The sequence below is a fragment of the Chiloscyllium punctatum genome, chromosome Y (genome assembly GCF_047496795.1).
Source record: "Chiloscyllium punctatum isolate Juve2018m chromosome Y, sChiPun1.3, whole genome shotgun sequence".
Lineage (NCBI taxonomy): Eukaryota > Metazoa > Chordata > Chondrichthyes > Orectolobiformes > Hemiscylliidae > Chiloscyllium > Chiloscyllium punctatum.
The window spans coordinates 2,351,297-2,373,044 of record NC_092792.1 but is presented as its reverse complement, the minus strand read 5'-3'; positions in this window follow the sequence as shown (position 1 = coordinate 2,373,044).

Sequence of the window (21,748 nt, the reverse complement as noted above, 5' to 3'; positions counted from 1 at the left end):
AAATCAGGAGGGAGAAAAGTGATATGATATGATATATGATATATGAAGATTGTACCAACCTTCACCACTTCCTCTGGCAGCTCATTCCATAAATTCATCATCCTCTGCATTAAAAGTTGCCCATTAGGGCCCTTTCATTTATTTTCCTCTCTCACCCTAAACCTACACCCTCTAGTTGTGGACTCCCTCAACCAGGAAAACAAAATCCTGTCTATCCACGATATCTACGCCACTCAAGATGTTATACCCCTCGCCCTCAGATGCTCCAGGGTAAACAAGCAGCTTATTAAGCCTCTTATTATATTACTGAATGTGGCCGTGAAGATGTAGAAACCGGGAGGGAGTCCTTCATAAATCATGCTGCATTTTAAATTAACGATATCATTGTTTTAATATCAGTTAGTTTAAAATCGAGGATGGATGTCTTTTCAATTTCTAGAGCTTGCAGTTAATAGAACCTACAAATTATTTCTGTATTTATAATAACTTATATCAACCCATCATTTTACATTTAGTTGTTGCAATTATCATGTGAATTACTGCACTTCACTGAGTACTTAACCAAAACAAATTCCCAAAGCACAATAAAGTATAACTGAAAATTAAATACTGTCTCAAATAAGGACAAATCAGGGAGCTACAGACCAGAGCGTTTGATGTCAGTGATGGGCACGTTGTGAGAGGGAATCCTGAGGGTCAGGATGTACATGTAATTGGAAAGACAAGGACTTATTAGGGATAATCAACATGGCTTTTTGCGTGGGAAATCATGTCTCAAAAACTTGACTGAATTTTTTTGAAGAAGTTACAAAGAGAATTGATGAGGGCAGAGTGGTAGACATTATCTATATGGACGTCAGTAAGGCGTGCAACAAGGTTCCCCATGAGAGACTGGTGAACAAAAGAGACCTACGAGGCAACATTTTCACTCAGATGGTGACATATGTATGGATTGAGCTGCCAGAGGAAGTGGTGACGGCTCGTATAATTGCAACATTTAAAAGACATTTGGATAGGTATATGAATAGGAAGGGTGGTAGGGGTATGGGCCATGTGCTGGCAGGTGGGACTAGATTGGGTTGGGATATATGGTCGGCATGGATCAGTTGGACCCAAGAGACTATTTCCGTGCCGTACATCTATATGACTCTATGAGTTCCCATGAAATCCAAAAGGGAATTAAGATGAACCTGCGCTCCAAGGTCTCTTTGTTCAGCAACACTCCCTAGGACATTACCATTAACTGTCTAACTCATGCTAAGATTTGCTTTCCCAAAATGCAGCACCTCGCATTTATTTGAATTAAACTCCATCTGCCACTTCTCAACCCAGTGGCCGAACTGGTCAATATCCTCTTGTAATCTGAGGTAACCTTCTTCGCTGCCCACAACACCTCCAATTTTGGTGTCATCTGCAAGCTTACTAACTGGAACTCTTAAGCTCGGTTCCAAATCATTTATATAACTGGCAAAAAGTATAGGTCCCAGCACCAATCCTTGTGGCACTCCACTAGTCACAGGCCTCCAGTCTGAAAAGCAACCTTCCACCACCATGCTCTGTCTTCTACATTTGAGCCAGTTCTGTGTCCAAATGCCTAGTTCTAGATCTAACTTTTCTGACCAGTCTCCTCTGGGGAGCCTTGTCTTACTGAAGTCCATATAAATCACCTGTACCGCTCTGTCCTCATCAATCCTCCTTGTTATTTCTTCAAAAACACTCAGTCCAGTTTGTGAGACATGATTTCCCATGCACCAAGTCACGTTGACTATCCCTCATAAGTCTTTGCCTTTTGAAATACATGCACATCTTGTCCCTCAGGATTCCCTGCATCTTTATGCGTTTCAAGACATCCAGCACTTCCTTCTCTGTAATATGGACACTTTGCAAGGTGTCACCATCTATTTCCCGACAATCTATACCTTCTATATCCTTTTCCACGTTAAATACTGATGCAAAATACTCGTTTGACATCTCCCCATTTTCTGCAGCTCCACACAAAGGCCGCCTTGTCGATCTCTAAGGGGTCCTATTCTCTCCCGACTTACCCTTTTGTTCTTAATGTATTTGTAAAATCCTTTTGCATTCTCTTTAATTCTATCTACGAAAGCTATCTCTTAAATATACTCCTCCTGCCTTTATACTCTTTTTAGGATTACTCTATCTATCCTGTTTATACCTTACACATGCTTCCTTCGTTTTCTTAACTAAACCCTCAATTTCTTACATGGATAGGTGCAACTCTGACAATCCTTAACAAGCTTGACACAAAGCTGCCTGCCTGTTTGGCACCACATCCACAAACATTCAGTCCCTCCATCGCCAGCACTCAGTGGCAGCAGTTATTACACTCTACATGGTGCACTGCAGAAATTAACCAACGATTCCAAGACAGCACCTTCCAAACACACAACCACTTCCGTCTAGAAAGACAAGGGGAACAGGGACTTGGGAACACCACCACCTGCAAGTCCCCTCCAAGCCTCTCACCATCCTGACTTGGAAATATATCGCAATTCCTTCACAGTCGTTGGGCCAAAGCCCTAAATTTCCCTCCCTACTGGCATTGTGGGACAACCCACAGCACGTGGACTGCAGCAATTCAGGAAGGCAGCTCACCACAACCTTCTCGAGGGGAATTAGGGATGGGCTATCAATGCTGGACAGCCAGTGACACTCAAGTCCCACAAATGAATAAACAATAAATCACCATTGTATGAAACCAATTGACTATTAACAACATTATAAATCCTTTCGCACAAACACACGCAAAACCGTCTCTAGTGTACAGCACTGAACGTGAATACTTTTTCTCGCGTGGCTGCTCTCCAATTTTACCTTGATAGTACTGAAAAAGCTGTGTTCACAATACTCCCGCTCGGTGAAGGTCCATGTGCCAACTGGGGGGATGTTTAATGAATCATTAATGCCCTCAGTGGAACCTGCCAACCTGGCCCTGGCAAAATTGTGTACACTCCGCCTTCCATGGCCCCTTCTACTCATTTGCCTGGATTTCCAGTTCCAGTAATGACTGCGATCATGGATAGGAGGCTGTTCCAGTATGCAGTTGGGATACGCTGCTGTTATCTATATGGTCTTGTTTAGGTGGGACACCCTGAGTCTTCAGGATATGGCATCCCACACAATGGAGTTCCCACCGACTGCTAATAAAATGCCATCATTGATGGGAACAGACTCCACATTGTCCAACTGAGTGGCCATCCTTTCCCTGTTTTGAAATCAATAAAATACCATTCAGATGGAAATATAAGAGGCACTGCAACTCCTTCCTTCCCTTAGGTGAAAGTGTGGACTGCAGATGCTGGAGATTGGAGTCAAGACTGGAGTGATTCGGGAAAAGCAGAGCAGGTCAGGCAGCATCTGATGAGCAGTCTTCACCATTCCTGATGAAAGGCTCTTGCCCAAAGCGTCGATTTTCCTGCTCCTCAGATGCCGCCTTACCTGCTGTACTTTTCCAGAACCACTCTAATCTTGACTCTTTCCTTCCCTTGAAATTTTACAGCCACTGATTCACTGAACGACCTTGCAGCCTGTCCCGTTGCGGGTACGTTGCGGTTCGAGTCTGTTTGTATTTCATCATTCCTGACACAATATGTCGACAAGTAAATAAGGGTCGAGGACACATTGAATTTGGAACTGGGGAATGAACCCGGCCAGTTTTTAGATTTGATGGTAGGTGAGCAACTTTGGTGACAGTTCCCACAATTCGGTTATGTTTACTTTAGCGCTGGAAACGGATGTGCATATACAGGAGGGCCGGTGTTCGAGCTAGGGAAACGGCTATTATGATGTGATTAGGCAAGATTTAGGATGCATAGGATGTGGAAGGAAACTGTAGGGCATGGCACAATTGAAATGTGAAGCTTATTCAAGGAACAGCCACTGCGTCATAAGTGTATGACTGTCAGGCAGGAATGAGGCTTTCTAGTGAAGGGACCATGGTTTACTCAAGAAGTTGAATCTCTTGTCAAGAGGAAGAAGAAGGCTTATGTTAGGATTAGATGTGATGCCTCAGTTATGGTGCTTGAGAAGTACAGGTTAACTAGGAAAGACCTAGATCGAGACCTGGGGAGATCCGGGAGTGTACACGAGAATCCATTGGCGGAGAGGATCAAGGAAAACCCGGAAGGTTTATCAGGAATAAAAGAATGGCTCTAGTAAGATTAGGTCCAATCAAGGATAGTAGTAGGAAGTGTGTGTGGAGTCAGAGGAGATAGTTTAAGCACGAAGTGAATATTTTTTATCAGCCTTCGTGATGGAAAACGACAACGCTATTGAGGTGAATATTGAGATACAGGCTACAAGACTAGATTGGAGTCGGGTTCACAACGAGGTGGTGTTAGCAATTCTCGAACGTGTGAAAGTCGATAAAACCCTCTGTTAGGATTACAATTCAAATGCATTTGGCATAAGGGTCGGAGCAGTTGATCAGCAGCGTATCACCATGACTCCAAAGGTCTGTGAGTACTAAGGAGCACAGTGTGCGATCGTTGAAGGTACGGTTCTCCAGGCGATATTTGTCAACATGACAAGCTGTAGCTGGGCTGGTGGCATTGCGTTTGAAATTGCATGTATCTGGACTTTGTGGACAATTTTGATTATCAGAGCAAATGGTTATCTCGAGTTTCTGAGTTGAGAAAAGTAATGTGGAAGCATTGGAAAAGATGTTGAGGGGATTTACCAGTATGTTGCCTGAGAGATTTGGGGCTGTTCTCATTGGAAAGAAGAAGGCTAAGGAGGATTTGATAGAGGCGTACAAGAGGTTCAGGTGGTTAGATAGGGTAGACAGAAAAGCCTATTTCCTAGGATGATGACGTCAGCTTGTATGAGGGGGCATAACAACAAATTGAGGGCTGATAGATTTAAGATGATGTCAGATGCACGTTCTTTACATAGAGAGTGGTAAGTGCATGGAATGCCCTACCGGCCAATGTAGTCAACTCAGCCACATTAGGGAGATTTAATCTATCCTTGGATAAGCACATGGATGACGGTGGAATAGTGTAGGGAGATGAGCTGAGAATCGTTCACAGGTCGGCGCAACATTGAGAGCCGAAAGGCCTGTTTTGCGTTGTATTGTTCTATGTTCTATGTTCTGCAATAGGGCCCCTCAAATATCAACAAGGCGGCCATTGTGTGGCATTGATGTCGATGGAGGAAATAATAACCGAGTGTTTTGCATCAGCGTTTACTGTGGAAAAGGACATGGAAAATATAGAATGGAGGGAAATAGATGGTCACAACTTGGAAAATGTCCATATGAGAGAGGAGGAAGTGCTGGATGTCTTCACACATATAAAAGTGGATATACCTCCAGGTCCTGATCAGGTGTACCCGAGAACTCTGTGGGAAGCTCGGGAAGTGATTGCTGGGCACCTTGCTGAGATATTTGTGTCATCGATAGTCATTGGTGAGATGCTGGAAGAGTGAAGGTTGGCAAACATCATGTTACTGTTTTAGTATGGTGTTAAGTAAAAACCAGGGAACTATAGACCAGCGGGCCTGACGTGTAAGACAAGAGTAAAGGAGAACAGTTCTGAAAAATATTTTCACACTTAGAATAAACTATCTTGATGCAGCAATGGTTGAAATAGTTTCTAATCTAGGGATGGAACTCATCGTGTTTGAGTGGACAGTGTTATTGCTGTAAAATTTCAGATTCTGTTTTTTTTCTTATTTCATTATGACGTACTGAGCAATAACATTCCTTGATAATTTGCATTAAGTTTGTTATTGTAAATAAATTGCTCATTGACAGAAAATTGGAAAAGAGCAAAAAAAGCTGCGAAACTGAGTCATGTTGTAACTTTGATCTCCCCAAGGAGCTTCCACACAGTAATAAGGTGGCATTTCAGGGAACGCAGCAGCTCAGAGTTTCAAACAGGGAGCTTGCCAGTTGTCTGGAGGGACTGATCATCTCGCGCGGCAGAAATGTTTCAACCAATTGATCACCTGGTCTTCTACACCACCCTTGCCTTTGCTGGCATTCCAGGTATGGCTTCATGACAATTGAATTTGTTTAAATCTGCTGCTGATATGCTCTCCACTTTTTGCTGTTGAAGTATAACGTCTACAGTTCACTACTGGTTTGCCTTATCCAGACACGAGAACAGTGATAGCAATTCACTGAGCAGCATTCTTGGTACAATTCTCCACTGACAGAGATGCCCAACTTCACTGCTGTTGCAGCATTTTCAGATGTAACTGTTCTATCAACTGTTCGACTTTCACATGATTTGAAGTTATGCAGAGCGATCGGGCAGGTTAGTTCTGAAGAAGGGTCACTGGACTGGAAACATTAACTCAGCTTTCTCTCATATAGATGTTGTCAGTCCCACTGGGGAATTTCTGCTTTTGTTGTACAAATGAAGCCTGATTTCGCTAGAATTTTGAAGTTTGAGGGAAGATCTGAGCGAAATCCTTCAAAATATTAATGGGAAAAGACAGGGAAGATTCGCTATTTCAATCTCTGGTAGATTGTAGAATGAAGGAGCACAATATGAGTATCGGGGAGAGAAAGTTAAGAAGAGATGTTCGGAAGCACTTCTCCGCACAAATAATGGGAAAGGTTTGGAACTCTCTTCCGCAAACAGCAGTGGATGCTTGATCAGTTTTGAACTTTAAATCAGTTGTCATTTTTTTCTGTAAGCAAAGGAATCGAAGGATATGCGCTGTACTGTAGTTTGCAAAGCTTTTTCTAAATATCATATCTTCGGGAAAATCTTTCTTTCTCACTGTCTTTGGTCAAGTAATTCCAGTCTTGAGAGTTTTCCCTCCTCCTCCCTACATGTTGAGATTCGTGTCATGTACAGATGTGAAGATTTACAGTGTAAATATATCAGCATTCCATCACGCACAAATTGTCCTGAACCAGCCACTGCATGCTGTGGAATGTTGTCCTGTGTGTCTTGTTTGAAATCTTGTGCAGTTTTTGATAATCATTTTTTCCTGATCCTGATGTGACTCTGATCAGAATTTCATTCAGTGCTGAGAGCGGGATATACACCGATCAAACGAGGCTTGCGTTTGCTTTATTGACAGTCCAATCACCAGCCCTAGGAATGAGTTGGGAATGAGTTTTCTAATGGGGTTCTCCTCTTGCCAGAGTTGGAGCTGAGAACTTAAAGAGTTTAGTCCAATCATTTTTTAAATCGTTACCTGGAATTCCTTTTGCTCTACCAGCATGTGCTCAACTTCTGTCCAAACTCCATAATCTCTGAAACGACTGGGCTGGAGGAGCATCTGAGGTGACTGCAAATGTCTTAGACATTAAACCCACTCAACACCAACTACTTCCGCTCACACAGTGCACTGGGTATTGGTGGTAAAATCTGACTGTTTTTCTTGGAACAGGCGAACTAGTTTCTAATCAATCATTCATTGCTTCTTTTCCCATTTGTCTTCCACAGTTAATTTGCTGGTGATTGTTATCCTTTCCCGGGGAAATTGCGGAATTTCTCGTTCCACTACTCGGTCCCTGGTGCTTATGGCAGTTGCCGATCTGATGGTCATTATCTCTGGTGTTATACTGCGGAGATTTACCTATTATTATTACCCACTCTGTTTTTTGGCCATCCCTCCTGTGTGCAGTGTTGCTAGGGTCTTAACTCTTGCTGCCACCGATTGTTCTGTCTTAATCACCGTCACTTTCTCCTTTGACAGATTTGTAACGATTTGTTGTCAGAAGCTGAGAACAAAATATTGCACTGAGAAAACTGCGACTGTGGTTCTAACAACAACATGCACCCTGTTCTTTTTGACAAATATCCCCATCTATTTTACAATTGAGCCTCGGTGGATGATCAATAATGTGCCATTCTACTGTAAAACAAAGTCAAGCTACTATACTGAGACTTGGTGGGTGGCATTCGATTGGCTTGATATGGTTTTAACCCCTTTTGTCTTTATCGTTTTAATTCTGTTGCTCAATGCTCTGACAGTCAGACACATTTTTGTAACCAGTCAAGTTTGGAAGGGGTTAAAGTGTCAGATCAAAGGAGAGAAGTGCAGAGACCCAGAGATGGAGAGCAGAAAGAAATCTATGATTTTACTCTTCGCCATATCTGGGAGCTTCATCCTCCTGTGGTTAATCACTGTTGTAGATTTCTTATATTATGTCATTCAAGGAGTCCATCCTGATGATTACTCACCTTTTCTTTTTCACTTGAGGAAAGTTGGTTTCATGTTGCGGAATCTAACTTGCTGCACAAACACATTTATTTATGTAGTAACATTGTCTCTGTTCGGAGCAAAGATCACTAACACAGTAACTACCTGGTTATGCGAATTCCTTGTGTCATGAATAAATAAAACTCATCAAGCAAACCCACAGGAGGGTCCTTTTGTTTCCCGACGGATAAATGAGTTTTAAAATTTCACTCATGGGATATGGGCAACGCTGGCTGGGTTAGTGTTTATTACCCTCAGCTAGCTCCCCAGTGGGAAGTTGTTTGGGAGCTGCCTTCTTGAACTGCTGCTGTGCATGTGCTATATGTCAACCCACCTAATTAATAGGGAGGATAGTCCGGGAATTTAACCCAATTTTACGAAACAAACCGATCTATATTTGCAAATCAGGAATGTGAGAAGCTTGGAGGGGAACTTGCTGAGGTGGTGCTCCCATGTATGTACAGGCCTTGTACTTCTGGATGGAAAGGGTCAGTTGCTGTCTGAGGATTTGTGGTGAACCTCTACCGTGCACCTTATAGATGGTACACACCACTGCTCCTGAGCATTGATTGTGGAGGCACTCGATGCTTGTGGATGTGGTGTGAAAGAAGCAGCTTACTTTGTCCTGGAAGGTATCGACCATCTTGAATGTTTGTTGGAGCTAGACCCATCCAGGCAAGTGGGAAGTATCCCATCACACTCCTGACAGAGTGTCTTTCGACCAATGCAGGCAAAGCGTTGAGCTGAGAACATGCGGATTCCCTATTCTCGCACAACGGAAATGAATTGGCCAGGTAAATAGAATTTCTTCCTGGGTTATTCTTTCAGCTTAGAACCGTCTGTAACCTTCCATCAAAATTACATTTTTCAGTGGAGTCTAATGAAACTAAACAGAATGGTTAAAAGAAAATGTTTCACTATTAAATACATGATCTCACTGTTGAGTAACATTTCAACAAACCCCATACAAATTCACACAGAGTAACATTTGAACCGTTTCGACGTGTGAAGTTGCAGCATGATATCACAAATCGTTACCAGAACCCAACCACCAAAGGAATGATAACAAATCCCTCGGCTCCCTATTTTTTAATGTCAAGCTGCTCAGTTCCAATGGTCTGCTACTCCAATGTGGTCTAATCAGAAATTTTCTGTCCGCGGGAGCAGAGTCAAAACAGTGCAACATAGTTCCCTCTCTGTTGGCCTCCCCACGGCATTACATGGAGTTGGTGGCGAGTGACAACACTCAAGGATTCAGTCAGAGAGGAATGATTTGGAGGTGCCAGTTTTGGACTAGGGTGGACAAAGTTAAAAATCACACAACCCCATGTCATAGTCCAACAAGTTTATTTAGAACCCGAGCTTACAAGGCACTGCCTCCTCATCAGGTGGTTCTGGATCATAATCGTACAACACAGAATTTACAGCAAAATGGTTACAGGGCAATGACAACTTCAGTTGTTTAAACAAGAAATCACACAACACCAGGTTATACTTCTTAAACAAATTTAAATTACGCCTATCATCTTTTGAAATGGGATATGATGGTTTAGGTTCTTTAATGTGTAAATATCAGAATTGCATACTCAAGTTGGCGTCAGCTTATCGAAGAATAGAACATATGACATAAAACATAGAAATGTACAGCACAGAACAGGCCCTTCAGCCCACGATGTTCTGCTGAGGCTTAATCCTAATCTCAAATAAATTAACCTAACCGAAGCTCTTCTCAATTTACTGCTGTCTATGTGCGTATCCAGCAATCACTTAAACGTGCATAATGACTCTGCTTCCACCACCGCCACTCGCAATGTAGTCCATGTGCTCATAACTGTCTGTGTAAAGAACCTACCTCTGAAGTCTCCTCTATATCTTCCTCCTAACACCTGAAAACTATGACTCATCGTGCAGTCAATGGTGGCCTGGGGAAAAGTGTCTGACTACCATCTCGATGTTTGCCTCTCCAGAGAGAATAGTCCGAGCTTTATCAACCTCTCTTTATAAGACAAGCCTTCCAGTCCAGACAGTATCCTGGTAAACCTCCTTTTCACCCTCCCCAAAGCCTCCGTATCTTTTCTAGAATAGGGCGACCAGAACTGGTCACAGTATTGCAAGTGAGGTCTCATCAGGGGTTTGCAGAGTTGCATCAAAACCTCGTGGCTCTTAAACTCAATCCCCCGTTAATGAAAGCCAAAACAGCATATCCATTCTGAACAACCCTATACACTTGGGTGGCAACTTTGAGGGTTCTCTGCACTTGAACACCAAGATCCCTCTGTTCCTCCACACTGCCAAGAATCCTGTTTTTAATCCTATATTCAGCATTCAAGTTCGACCTTCCAAAAGGTGTCGCTTCGAATTTATCCAGGTTGAACTCCATCTGCCATTTCACAGCACAACTCTGCATCCTGTTAATGTCATGCTGCAGCCCACAATAGCCCAGGATATTATCAACGGCACCTCCAACCTTTATATCATCGGAAAATTTCATAACCCAACCCTCAACCTCCTCATCCAAGTCATTTAAAGAGCCTACAAAGAGCAGAGGCCCAGGAACACAGCCCTGTGCGACACCACTCACCACTGACCTCCAGGCAGAATACTTTGCATCGACAACTACTCTCTGCCTTCTGCCAGCCAACTAATTCTGAATCCAGGGAGACAAACCTCCCTGTATCCCATAATTGCTGACTTGAAGAATGAGCTGGCCATTGGGAACCTTCACAAATGCACCCCCCTGCCAGCCCCCCAGCTCTCCTCATTCCATTTCTGAGCTCTTTTCAACAGTTGCAATCCTCTGAAGCGGTGCTAGATCCTTGCTTCCTCCACCTTACGTAAGCTGCCTTCTTTCTTTTGATGAGAATCACTTCTGTTCTCGTCATCCAAGTCTCCTTAATCTTACTCATTCTTGACTGTTTCAGGGGAAGAAATCACTCACACCAACTGCACCTGAAACTTTCTCCACATGTCTGTTGTGCCCTTTCTGTGGATCAATTGCACACAATCTGCATTTCCCAACTCCTGTCTGATAGCATCATAATTTCCTTTTCCCCCATTAAATATCTTCCCATGGTAACAGCTCGTTTCCCTTTCCGTGGCTGTGGTACATCTGAGGCAGTTGTGATCACTGTCAACAAAGTCTTCTGCCATGGCTCATTGCCGTGCACCAAATCCAAAAGAGCCTCTCCCCTTGTCGGCCTGTCTATATGCTCCTGTCTGAACACTGACAAAGATGGCTCCATCCAAACCATCTGAACGAAGGAGGTTGGGAAAGTTGAAGTCACCCATGACAAAAACCCTGCTCCATCTGCATTTTTCCAACATCTGCCGGCCTTTGAGTTCTTTGATCTCCCTCCTGCAATTTGGGGTTCTAAATAAAAAAACCAATGAGGTAGCTGCTCATTTGCTGTTCCTAACTTGCACCCGTACTGACTCAGTGACAAGCCTTCCTCAACAATTTTCATTTCAGTCGCTGTGATGCATTCACTGATGAGCAAAGCGACACCCTCTCCACTTTTTCCATTCTCCCTGTTCTTTTTAAACGTTCTAAATCCTGCAACATGTAACAACCATTCCTGCCCCTGTGCAACACATGTCTCCGTTATGGCCACAACGTCATAGTCCCAAGTACTGATCCATGCTATAAGTTGACCACTCTTATTTCTGACACTCTTTGGGTTAAAGTAGAGACACTTCAACCGATCCCTTTGTTTCATTACATGAAAAACCTTCCCGATAGATTCACTACATACTGTCACTGCCTCGTCTACAATACCCCCAACCCCCTTCAGATATGCAACTCTGGTGCCCAAACCCCTCCTGAACCACATGAGCAAATCTCCTACACAATAGATTTGTGCCCTTCCAGTTTAGCTGCAACTTGTCTTTCAGGTACATGAGAAGGCGTCCCAGTGCCTAAAAACCTGAAGATCTCTCTGCTCATCTACACTACCAAGAATCTTACCATTACTGCAGTACTTTTTATTCGTAGTACTCAATCCAAAGTAAATCTCTTCACACTTTTTCCCACTACATTCCAAATGCACCATTCAACCCGGCTCTGCAGCTTATCTGGGTCCCTCTGTAACCCATAACATTCTTCTGTACTATCTACAACTCCATTGAGTTTATTGTCATTCGGAAATTTGGTATCCCATCCATTTAGGCTCGACCCAAGATGTTCGTAAAAATGACAAACATCAGTGAACCCAAAACAGGGTTACACCATGAATAACTGAACTCCAGCATGAACATTTTGCATGAAACATCACTCTCTATCTTCTTCCAGCTAGCCGATGTCTGACCCAAACCGCTAAATCACACTCAATCCAATGCCACCAGATTCTGTGCAATAGCCAACCGTGTGGTGACAGTAATGGAGGAAATGAGAGAAATTTAATAAAGTTTCAAACCGCAATTGCCCTCATTTCCACCACAGCACCAAATAACAGCGAGTAGATTCAAGACAGGATTTGGTTTCACAACAGTGGTGAAATAATGATCTCCATTCACTTTCCAAGATCATGGTGAACAATCCAACTTGCCTGGAATATGAAACAACAGCGCAGCCTGGATGTGCCCGGGGTTATGCCAGTGGACGTTGGAGTAAGAGGTGAAAGTGAAGACCACAGCACCAGGGGAACACAGCGTGGATACTGACTGGTTGGAGGTTCTGTGCTCTCCCACTTCACAGAATGGTTTGGAGGTAATGATTATGTTTATTTGCATTGAACTTCAACACAGCCACCCCCCCCCCCCCCGGCCTAAAGTTGCCATAAAATTAGTCAGCACAAGTGGGACTCAATGCCCTGTTTTCTTTGAAACTGGAACCTGACCTCGGCACCTGAGATTGCTCAGACAGGCTACCAAACACGCGGAGCTCACAAAGCTAAGGAGGTCGGCACCCAGATGATACCCTGCAACATACGGTGATTTCCAGCGCCTGTTCTGCAAAATTAGCGCTTCAAAGGCGGTCCTACGCCTCAAATTTGAGTTAGCAGAAGAATCCGAGAAGGAGAGATCACATTTCGAGGTTGTTGAATATGGTGCTGTTACAAATTGGAATTTTCCTGATCTTTGCCCTTAACCGGGCGTTCTCATGTGCAGCTTTCCACATCAGGGCACGATCAATGTCACATGGGTGCCAGCTGAGTTGGAAACCAATGTGGGAACCAAAGATAAGCGAACTCACTAAATGTTACTAAATCCCACAGTGCTTGCTGAGAGATATGCAAAAGGCAGTATCTATGTGTATTGACAGAAGGTAAAAGTCATTGCAAGATCTCAAAGAACTGCAAACTGCACATGATTGGTCTTTTATTCGAGGTGTGAAAAGCTCTCCCGTCTGAGTCACAGCTGAAAATCACAAAACGCCATGTTAAAGTACAAATGCTTTATTTGGGGGCACTAGCTTTCAAAGTGCTGTTCTTCATCAGGTGACAACTTCCTGATGATGAAGCAGTTGTTCGAAAGCTAGTGATCCCAAATAAAACTGTTGGACTCTAACCTGGTATTGTGGGACTTTGAGCTTGGTGCAAGTGGGTACTGCAGATACTGGAGATTAGAGTCAAAATAAGAGGAGTGCTGGAAAAACACAGCAAGTCAGGCAGAATCCGAGGCACAGGAAAATCGACGTTTTGGGCCTGATGAAGGACGTTTGCCCGAAAGGTGACTGTTAAATTTGTCCAGCCCATTCCAACACTGGCACCACCGAATCACGCCTGAGTCACCTTCACGTCTCTTGTTGCTGACTGAATCAGAAAGTAGGTATTTCACCAGAGCTGAGGTGAGAGTGGGGCTGGAAAAGCACTGCAGGTCAGGCAGCATCCGAAGAGCAGGGCAGCTCCTCGGATGCTGCCTGACCTGCTGTGCTTTTCCAGCACCACTCTACTCTAGACTCTGGTTTCCAGCATCTGCAGGCCTGGTTTTTACCTATTTCACCAGAGCTGCATGTGGTCCACTTTCTTATCCCTCTCAGTTTAGACATTCCTGCTCCTCTGTGATGTGAAGGAAAATAAAATGGATACAATGTCATTCAGCAGCCTGTCAGTCATTTCCTCAGCTTCAGTTCCCACATGGCTTAGATTTCAGAGCTGAAAATGTGTTGCTGGAAAAGTGCAGCAGGTCAGGCAGCATCCAAGGAGCAGGAGAATCGACGTTTCGGGCATGAGCCCTTCTTCAGGATTTCAGAGCACAAGTTAACATTAGCGACTGTAAATCCACACGTTCAGGCTGTTGACTGAATGAGCTGCAAACAAAGCCTGTGCTTAAAACTCTCGAACATGTGAACTGCTCCAAAACATGATTGAGGATTTCTGCCTTTGATTCACACACGTTGACAAACAGCACAAAGCATCCCAATGTGGCCATAGAGAGCCTGCTTTGGGAAACAGTTGGAGGGCAGTGTACATCAGTAATCCAGTATTCACTGCGGGTTCTCCTTATCTCTGAACTGGTCCGCTTTTGCACACACGCCGAATGCAGTGTTGCTGTTACAGAAAAGTCAGTACCCAGCAACTGCGTTCTTAAAATAGGATGCCCATCGGTGCCATACACAGTGTTACATATTCAGGACCAGCGAGGAGAGAAATTTAACAAAGTTTCACTCAGCAATTAATCGGAATTGTATTCCTTGTCAGCACTTCAGCAGATATGCAAGAGCAAATTCAAAGCGAGGTTTGCTGATGAGATCAACAAGAAAGAAATCTCCCTTCACACCAATCCCAAAGGCTACCACTATGAACAACGGAACATGTGTGTCCCTGTGGGGACTTGAGCCAGATACATTTGCGCATGAGGCAAGCGTGACAACCACTACACTGTAGTGCAACTGTACTCACTGTCCGACCCAAAGCACTGACATTTGCGGCCATCCAATGCATTAACTTTCTCTTTCAAGTAGATCATTGTCATTCAGCATTATTGAAAAATTAAAGAGCATCACGTGAAATTGCTCAGGAAACGTTAGCAGGGATGTTGTCAGGTTTGCACGGTTTGGCCTGTTGGCGAGACTGAATATAACAAAGAACAAACAACAAATAACCTTACCCCTGTGGAAGAGGCCTTTCGGCCTTCCTAGCCTGTGCCAACCCAGATCCTCCATCTAAACCTGCTGCCTATTTTCTAACGGTCTGTATCCCTTTGCTCCCTGTTTATTCATGTATCTGCCCAGATGAATATTAAATGATGTTATTGTTCCCGCCCTTACCAGCTCCGCCGGCAATGTGTTTCAGGCACCCACCACCCTCTGTGTGAAGAAAGGACCAAACATATCTCCCTTAAACATCCTCCCCAATCCCCGGTCACGTTGAACGCGTGACCCTTAGTAATTGAGTTTCCCACTCTGGGAATAAAGGCTTCTTGCTATCTTCCCTGCAAAACTCTCATGATTTTGTAGACCTTTAACAGGTCCTCCCCCAACCTCCGGCTTTTTAATCTACTCCACCTCTCCTCGTAGCGAGTGTCGTCCATGCCAGGCAACATCCTGGTAAACCTCCTCCGCACCCCCTTCAAAGCTTTCCGTCCTTTTTGGCAATGTTAGAATCAGAACTGTACACAGTGTTCCAAATGTGGCTGAACCGAAGTCTTATTCAACTGTTTCATGAACTGTCAGCTCTTGTACTCAATGCTCCGTCCGATGAAGCAATGTCTTCTTGACCACTCTACTGACTTGCGTCGCCACCTTCGGGGAATAGTGGATATAAACATCCCGCTCTCTCTCTGTCCAACAATTTTCCCCAGGACATTTCGTTTTCCTGAACACTTCGCTCTTGAATTGGATCTTCCAAATGGATCACACAACTCACTGTTGAACTCCCAACCAATTCTGGACTGAACTGAACTGCTCAGCTACAGATCTGACCACTCTCCTTTCATTGCAAAGGTCACTTCTAAAACATGACCACTTTGGAATGAAGTCTCACCTGTTTATATATAAACAAAGGCTTCTCAAAACCCTTTTCATCTCTGTACCAAACCAGTCTCATCGTAAGCCTGGTCTGCCGTATTGTCCATCTGAAAACAATCAAGGACAGAGTATGCTTGAGAGAAGGAACAACTTTTGGAATAAAAGGGACCAGGTTTATGACAACAGCAAAGATGACTGGGAGGCATGAGGCAGGATGTCAGGTGGAGCTGGTGATACAAGGCTCAGTGTCGGTGTTCATGGGTCAGCCTTCACTGCACACTGTTTACACCTACTCAAACACCACTCCTGGCCAATTCACCTCAATGACACTGTTCGTCTTGGTGTGCGGTTCCCTGAGTGTGTATTAATATGATTAAGGGAGGCCAAGAGATTGAACACATCCTCTTTACCCTGTCAGGTTAGACAGTTGGAAAGAATCATGTTGAAGCCAATGTAAAAAGAGATTGTCTTTTTTCCTGTCCATTTTCAGTGAAGAATGTTCAGCTGTGAACTGTTTTTGCAAAAGTGTAGGTTGATTGCAATTCTCACTGAGCAACATTGATACAGAAAACACATTTCGGAGTTAGTGACCAGGTGGTTACAGGACTGCACATATCAGTAAGTCAAGCTGCTCACACCCTGGTGCTGTGATTTAGTTGGTTAATGCACCTGCGAAGTAGATGGGGGGTTTTCCGTTGAGATCTGCGTGGTGATGGCTTATTGTATTAATGGGTCGCTGTGTCAACTTGTTGCAAGTGTGTGATCTCTGATCAAACAATTCCACATCCTGTTTGAGTCGGTGATCCTACTTCTGTTTCCTGGTTTAATACGATGAGTGAATTATATTTCTCTCGAACTATTAATTCAACCTGGATTTTCTTTCAGTTGTTTCACAAGCATTTCTGCTTCCGCTCATCCTTAACTCCACCCCACCCCCAGCCCCGCTTCATTCCCAGTTTGGTGGAAATGACGAGGTGAGGCAGGAGACTCTGCAGACTTGCTGGGGAATGATCTGGTCATGGCACAGACAGTACGAGCCGATCCCCTGATTCTCTACTGTCACCGATCATTCATTTTACACCCACAGCAAGTACTCATTATGCTCCTATAGTTGACCTGTAATTGTGCTTGTTTCCCTGGTGGATTAGGAATTCTATTTTGATTTCGAAAGGGTCATAATTTATTGAGGAGGAAATGTCTCCTGACCTCCAGTCGAAGGGACGGACACATTAATCGGAGAACGTGAGCCCAGTTCTACAGAGTCCAGCCAGGGTGGAAAAAGCCACTCAGCAGCTCCACTCTCAAACTGCCTCCTAATGTCAGGCTTGTGAAGAACAGAAATGGGAAACGAGGGATATGGACAGACAGAGAGTCAGAGAATGTGGGAGAGGGTCAGGTGAATACACAGAGAAAGAGACACAAATGGAGACACATGTTGATGTACACACTGAAAGGACTCATTCTCCTTTTGACATGGCTGCGAACCGACAGAAACGAAACGACAAAAAAAAGCAAACATTTAATCACTATCTTTCAGCAGTTCAGGGCAATGGAAACAACATTCCAGCCGATAGAGTCCTTTTGAATTTGTCACGCTGTGAGCTCATGAGAGGTTTTGATGAACATTCTGACAGATAAATCCTATCATTCTCCCGGCAATATTACATAGAAATGTAAAACTAACCTGGTTCTGTCGCTCTGAAACACTAACCCTGCTTCTCTCCACAGATGTTGCCGGGCCTGCTGAGTTTCTCTGTCAATTCTTGTTTCGGATTTCCAGCATCTGCAGCTCTTTGTTTTCTGTTCAGCTTATTAACGTTTGGGACAAATCCAATGAACTGGCAGGTTTGGAAAATTGGTCAGAAACACTGTTACCACGATATGTTGACAGAACAAAACCCCCATTCCCTGTCAGGGAATAGAACCAGCATTGAGGCGGTGAGAGCACCGAATCTGAACCAGGAGCTAACATGAGAAGGTGAGAGAAGCAATCGCATTTATTCTCAGTGAAACCGCTTTTGTCTTTTTCTTCCTGATTATTTGTTTAATCTGCCCATTAGTTTAAATTTGTCTTTGAACTTTTGCAGAATGGGAACCGACCATTCAGCCCATCGTGCTGTGCGGCTTAAATACACTCATCTATTCTGGTCCCAGCTTCCAGGTCTTGACCCATAACATTGCATGATCTGAGGCCTGTAGTACAGAGATTCTCCCTGTGATATTACATGGCACAACAATGGGACTGAAGTTTGAAATGGTCACACTGTGTGGTGCCCCCCCCCCCCCCACTTGAAGAACACATCCTTATTTTCACCCAGAGAGAGAGACACACAGACTCATACCCTGGGAGGGACAAAGGTGTCAGGATTACAACCGCCCCTTGTGCTTCACTGTTGTCCTCCGACCCCACAGACCTGCTTCTCCAAGTTTTAGGTGTAACTCAAGCCAGTTCGACACACAATGAGAGACGCTGCGGTGAGCTGGAATTTTAAAACGGTCAGCAGACCCAGTTGCAGCTTTTAAATTTAAAAACGTACTGATCCAATCCCTGCAGCTCCACAGACTCTGACAAAAGAGGAGCTGTCATACACCGGCCTGACAATGAGCTGCAGTGGACACAAATGCAATTTTCAATTGCGAAAAACACACGGTTCTAATCCCAGCAGCTCCTCACATCGCGTCAACTCAGGACCTGCCACATATCGGTCTGACAATAGACTGCAATGGACCCGAATGCAGCTTTCAAATTCGGCGGAGCACTGATCAAATCCCTGGAACTCCTCAGAAGCTGACAGACACCTGTCTGACAATGAGCTGCATCGGGATGAAAGGCAACTTTCAAATTCAAAAACGCACGAACGCAATCCCAACACCGCCAAACAACACAGAACGGAAATGCAACAGGGAACATGCGCTCGCCAGCTATGACTCGAACCTACAATCTTCTGATCCGAAGTCAGACGCGTTATCCATTTCGCCACTGGCCCCATTCACGCGAGGCACTGTCACAGGTTGTCCACATGTAATATAAACATTGACTTCGGGCAGAAACGGCATTCATCAGGTGAAGAACCAGCAGAGTTAATCACCGTCACTGCTTCACTTCGAAGGTTCCCCTTTTGTGAAGCAGTGCCTTTCACTGACCAAGGAAAGATATTTGTCCTCCCGTGTCTGCTTCAGGATCTCTTGCTCCTGTGCTGGAAGTTTCCACTGTTTTATTCACAGTCACTATGCGGGTTTCGGTTCCACCCCAGTGAAATGTACTTTCAGACATTGAATCATGGTCTATTCCAGTCGAGGCATTGACCAAATTCAGCGAGAAAGCTCTAGCCAGGGCTCTGGAAACAGACGAGTTCAAACAAAGTTGGCAATGCAAGTGTGAATCCGAGTTGTTCAGTGAGTGTATTGGAGATTGACAGCACTTCTGACCTGAAAGGAGCGTTTCCCCCCGCCGGGATTGGAATCCCAAACAAAGAGATGCGAAACAAGCTCCCTCTTGCTCTGCCTCCAACCACAGGCAGCAGGATTCGAAACCACAATGAGAAACAGGACTTCCCGTTTATCGGTGCAATCACTCAGCTATACCTACAGAACCACGGCGCTGCTTTCCTGAGTTTCTCTGTCTGTGGAGCTGAGGGAAGTGCATCGTTCTTAATTTACTTGAATTCCATTACCTCAGCCTTTGAAAGATTTAAATATCGGTACATGGTGTGTCTGGGTGTATCATTCCGGTCAATGGAATAGACATTCAGCTAAAAGCAAAAGCAGAAACCGCAGGGAAAAAAAAATCATCTGGTCTGGCAGCATCCGTGGAGAGAGAGTCAGAGACACCGTTTCAGAATTTCGACAGAACCTTTATGAGAATTCCGTTTCCTCCCTCAGGTACTGCCGCCCCTGCTTGAGTTCCCTCAGCAATTCCAACAGCAGATCTTGTCACAACTATCCCCTTTATTTCAGTCCGGACAACCGAGAGGCACAGGTGTGCTTGCCAGGAATTATACGATCCTGGAAGGTGAAGAGGGAGGAGTGAAAGACATCTTGGGTTTAATTGAGATGTGGACGAGAGTATCCCAGTTGTTCTGCTAAGGTTTGGAGGTGACATTACAAATTTTCACATTCTGAGTCCTCTCAAGTGCGGAGTCCCTAAATCATCAAACAAGTGTGTCTGGGCATGAGTACGGAATGGATACATATGACTTGTGAATTTACTTTTCGCATGGTGAGATTTCTACAGGAAGGCAAAGGATCCGCTTCAAGAATGATTAAGAATAATCGGGTCTTGCTCTTGAGGGAGTGCAGTGAAGGTTTACCAGGCATGTTTCCGGGGTTGGTGGGGCTGACCTATGAGGAGAGATTAACTGTGTTAGGATTGTTTCCTCCAGAGTTCAGACGGATGAGGAAGGAATCTCATAGAGACTTATAAAATCTTAACAGGACAAGACAGGATAGATGACACATTCCTCAGAAAAGGAGACCAAAACTGCACACAATATTCTAGGCGTGGCCTCACCAAGGCGACAACACATCCCTGCTCCTGAACTCAACCTCTCACAATGAAGGCTAATGTACCATCCCTTCATCAAGCAGTAAAGCTACATTGCATGAAAGCACATTACCTGAAATGCACTGGAGCATCTTCCAACGACGAGAGAATGCTGGTGGCGTCTCAGAATCAAAGTGGTTTCAAGGCAATATGATGTGCTGACATGGCAACAGACACAGAAATGTATATGCAGTTACATAATTAAACACACGCGCTGCTGTGGAAAATCACTGCAGGCAGAACCTTGAGCATTAATCAGTTTATTGGACGATGCATCATGGGGACACACTCTGTCCGAAGAGTGGCTCAGTAGAACTCCGAACTACCACAGGAAATTACAGGATTATAGAGGAAACAAAGACAATGTCTCCAATTTTGAATGTTCGAGTGATATCCGCTGCTCTCCAGTCTGCAGGGACTGTATCGGAATGTATACAACCCTGACAGTGAATGCATTCTCTTCCAATGGAACCACTTTGTGAAGTACGCTTGGATGTAGATGATCAGGCCCTGGCAGTTGATCCACCGTCCATCCCGCAATTTTCAAAGCAACATTTTTTTACTAATATTGATCAGCCTCAGTTCTCCAACTCAGTAAAATTTGCATGCTCCAACATTTCTGGTATCTGATTTGTATCAGAGAGTGTTAGAGTTGCGCATCACAGAGGTAAGGCTTTGGCCCAAACTGATCCATGCTAAACAAATTATCCTTCCACGATAATCTTATTTCCCTGCACTTGGCACTTTATCCTTCTGAACCATTCCTGTGCATGTATTTGTCCAAATACCTTGATAAATATGGTTAATGTTTCTCCCTCAATCACTTCCACTGGCAGTTCATTCCATATGCTTAACAGTCTTAGTGTATAAAAGTTGGACCTCAGGTTCCCTTATATTATTTCCATCTTAACCTTAGACTGATTGCTTCTAGTCCTGGATTACCCAACGCTGGGAAACTACTGAGTGCATGCCTCTCATGGTCAATTACATTTCTATAAGATACCCCGTAAACTTCCTACCCTCTAAATGAAAAATTGAAAATTCAGCACCCGAGTCTCCGCATCAATGATCTCACTCTCCATTTTGATTAGAAGTTCTAGCGTGTCATAGTT